Source organism: Gossypium raimondii, chromosome 11 (assembly GCF_025698545.1).
Source record: "Gossypium raimondii isolate GPD5lz chromosome 11, ASM2569854v1, whole genome shotgun sequence".
Classification (NCBI taxonomy): Eukaryota; Viridiplantae; Streptophyta; class Magnoliopsida; order Malvales; family Malvaceae; genus Gossypium; species Gossypium raimondii.
Genome location: NC_068575.1, coordinates 13,629,175 through 13,632,744, shown reverse-complemented (window position 1 = coordinate 13,632,744; position 3,570 = coordinate 13,629,175). Strand labels below are relative to the sequence as shown.

The 3,570-nt window shown below is 36.8% G+C and overlaps 1 pseudogene; it reads right to left on the bottom strand.

Annotated features, from left to right (window-relative positions):
• Positions 1-1,805, bottom strand: LOC105801221 (germin-like protein subfamily 1 member 19; annotated as a pseudogene).
• Between the last annotated feature and the right edge of the window lie 1,765 nt (positions 1,806-3,570).

Genomic DNA, 3,570 nt, shown 5'->3' with positions numbered 1-3,570 from the left:
TCAATTAGACAAGTTTTTGGTTATCCCACCATAATTGGATCGAATTTGGTTAACGATATTATTATTCATCTAGAAGGCCTTGGCAAGAACATCAGAATAGAGGGCAGGGTCTGAACCAAACAGTACATTTGGAATGGTAATAGTCCCTGGGTTTTGGCTACTGAAAGCAAAAAAGGCAACAACATGAGTCTGCCCTATGTTCTGCTGGAAGTAAATCAAACTGATTGGGAAAACAAAAGCATCTCCAGGGTTAAAGACTTTGGTGAAGAGATGGTTATTCAGATTCGATGTAGTGAAGCCAACGCAGAGTGTGCCTGCCCTCCAAAACGACTAGTATTTCATTGGCACGAGGGTGAGTGTGAGGAGGACTTAGTCACCCATAAGATGAATAGTCAAATCGAGTTATAGAAATGCCTACACTATTAAGTCCTGGTATTTGTTCATCATTGGCTGGAGTGACCACTAATCTTAATCGGTTTGATGTATTTCCTCGAATGTTGTGCCCTAAAAGAAAGAAGTCTTCTAGGGTTGCAAGCTTTGGGTCTTTGCAGAACTTGCCATTAACAAAAACTGCATCAATAGAAAGAAAATAAAATTACTTCACTACTTTCACACTTACCAAATGTGGAGTTTTTTTATGGAGGGGTTGAAATAGAAGCAAAAAGATGAAAAATGGATAGGTTAATTTTTGGTGAACTATTTTATTAAAAAACTTATACTTAATTTACATGAAAAAAATGCTTAAATAAGCTAAAAATAATAAAAAATATATATTATCAATTGACTTTAATTTAGTGACTAGATTCATATAACTTTCTTTTTCATTGGCTGGTTTCTGTCTAATCACATGCCAATATGTCTAATCAAAATTATCATTACTTCAGTGCAAGTTGGTAAGTTGGCAACTTGCATAGTGAAGAGCTCGTAGGTTAGCTCTCAAGTTTGGTAAGCTAGTAGCCTTGGTGAGCATGCACATTTTGGTGAGCTCATTGTTCTTGGTGAGCTCTTGTAATGAGCTCGCAGTTCGCATGGATGGTAATTTCACAACACTCCTCCCTAACCTCTATGCTTTGAACTCCAATATCATAACGTAGCTTTCCAAACATCATTTTCCCAAGAGGTTTTGTTAAGATGTCAGGCAATTGATCTTGTAAACTGCAGTGAACTAGTGTGACTTCCTTGTCTTGTTCCACTTCTCTCACAAAGTGATACTTGATTTTAAAATGTTCTGTTCTACCATGGAACACTGGATTTTTTTGCAATTGCGACAACAGATTGATTATCAAACTTAACCTCTGTTGCTTCTTCTTGCTTCAAATTTAAATCGTTCAGCAATTTTCTCAACCAAATGGCTTGATTTATAGCAGCTACAGCTGCAACATACTCAGCTTCTACAGTTGACTGTGCCACTGTTTCTTGCTTCTTCGAGCTCCAACAGAACATACTCGTTCCTAGAGTAAAGAAATAACCTGAGGTACTCTTTATGTCTTCAGTGGATCCAATCAATCACTATTTGAATACCCAAGTAGCTTGACCTTTTCAGTCATAAATTTCACTCCATGATCGAGAGTTCCTCTTATGTATCGTAGAACTCTTTTTGCTACTTTGTAGTGGTTCACATTACAACAATTCATGAACCTTGACAACATGCGTACAAACATGATGTCAGGTCAGAATGTTGTCAAGTAAAGCTAACATCCCACCAAGCTTTTGTAGCTTGTTTCATCAACCTTTTTGACATCTTCGTTGCTGGTGACCTTCTCACCTTGAACAATAGGGGTGCTCGCAGGTTTACACTTCTCCATGCTATATCTTCACTGGATTTTTATTGCGAACCCCATCTATTTTATGAAGATTGCATTGCGAGTTTGGTTCACCTCCAGACCAAAGAAGTATGTCATTTCACCTAGGCCTGACATTTCAAACTTGTCTTGCATCTTATCTTTGAATTCAATCATCAGTTTGTTGTTGCTGCCAATCATAAGTAAATCATCAACATATAATGACATAATGAGGATTATTTCATTACCAATTTTTTTCACATATAAAGTGGGCTCGTTGATGCTTATTTCAAAACCCATTTCTATCAGGTGACTGTCAATTCTTTCATACCACGCACTTGGTGCTTGCTTCAAACTATACAACACTTTGTAAAGTCTGTACACCTTGGCCTCGCACCCAGGTACTATGAACCCTTGCAGTTGCTCAACATAAATCTCTTCCTTCAAATAACCATTTAGGAAGGTTGACTTCACATTCACTTGATGTATTCTCCAACCTTTTTGAACAGCAAGAGTCAAAAGTAGCCTTATCACGTCTAACCTCGCAATAGGGGCAAAGGTTTCAATGAAGTCCACTCCATATTACTGGTTAAACCCCTTCACAACCAACCTCGCTTTATATCTGTTCAATAATCCATTAGGATTCATCTTGGTTCTGAACACCCATTTAACACCAATTACTTTCTTATGAACCGGTCTATCCACAACCTCTTATGTTTCATTTTTTTAATCATGGTGATCTCATCTTTCATAGTTGTTCGCCATTCAGCTTCTTCAAAAGTGATTGGTTCTTACTTCGCCAGGTTACATTGTTGATAGATTTCAGTGATATCCTCGCACGGATTGTTCATCTAAATAGATTCCATACATCTCTTCATCTGTTGCAATCCAATTCCAGATTTTTATTTCATCAAACTTCACATCTCTGCTTATGATCACCTTTTTGGTGAAAGGATTATAGATTCTGCATCCTTTCTTAACACAGGAATATTGATAACTCTTGAAAATAGTTATATTTAAGGCCTCTAAATAGAATTAATTGGTTTTAATTAAGTGAATACATTTTCAATTTTAGGATATTTTTAGAAAATTGCGTAACAAATATTGGGTTGTGATATAATGGTCATTCTTTGTTACTTTTATCACTTGGAGAGGAATGGTGTGGTTTTGTGTGAACACAGGTGTAGGAAGAGCAAGAAGATGAAGAGGGAAAAATAAAGGAAGTGAAATATTGCCATTGCAAATGGTGAAATTAATTGCCAACAGATTTTCCATGGTAATTTCGAGAAGATGACTTAGCACTTTATCCACGTCATTCTCTGCCAGCTATGCGTGTACTAGAAAATCCAACCTAAAAAGAAGAACGAAAAAAATGTGTTGAAGTGGGACGAATCTACCCAATAAAAGAAGGAGAGAGAAGAAGAAAAAAAAGAGGATGAGAATTTGAGTGAGAAAGAGACTAGTGACAACAATCCTCTCTCTGTACAGGGAAAAACTCCATTGGAGAATTTCAGAGAAAGAAATGGTAGCAGCTACAGAGAGCAAAATATAGACGTGAAAAAGGTGAAGAGACATCTATCTTGGATTCACGTACGATCGAAAGATAAAGGAGAACCTGGAGTGTGGTGAGAAATCCTGTAGTTTTCCCTTCAATTTTCCTGATTTCAGTGATTCAAACTTCTTTAATGTTGATGAATGATTTAAATTTGGTGTTTACTTTTCCACCCATTAACTAAATCTTTTCTGGGTTGGAGTTATTTGGGTGGATGTTTAGCATCTTTAATGCTTA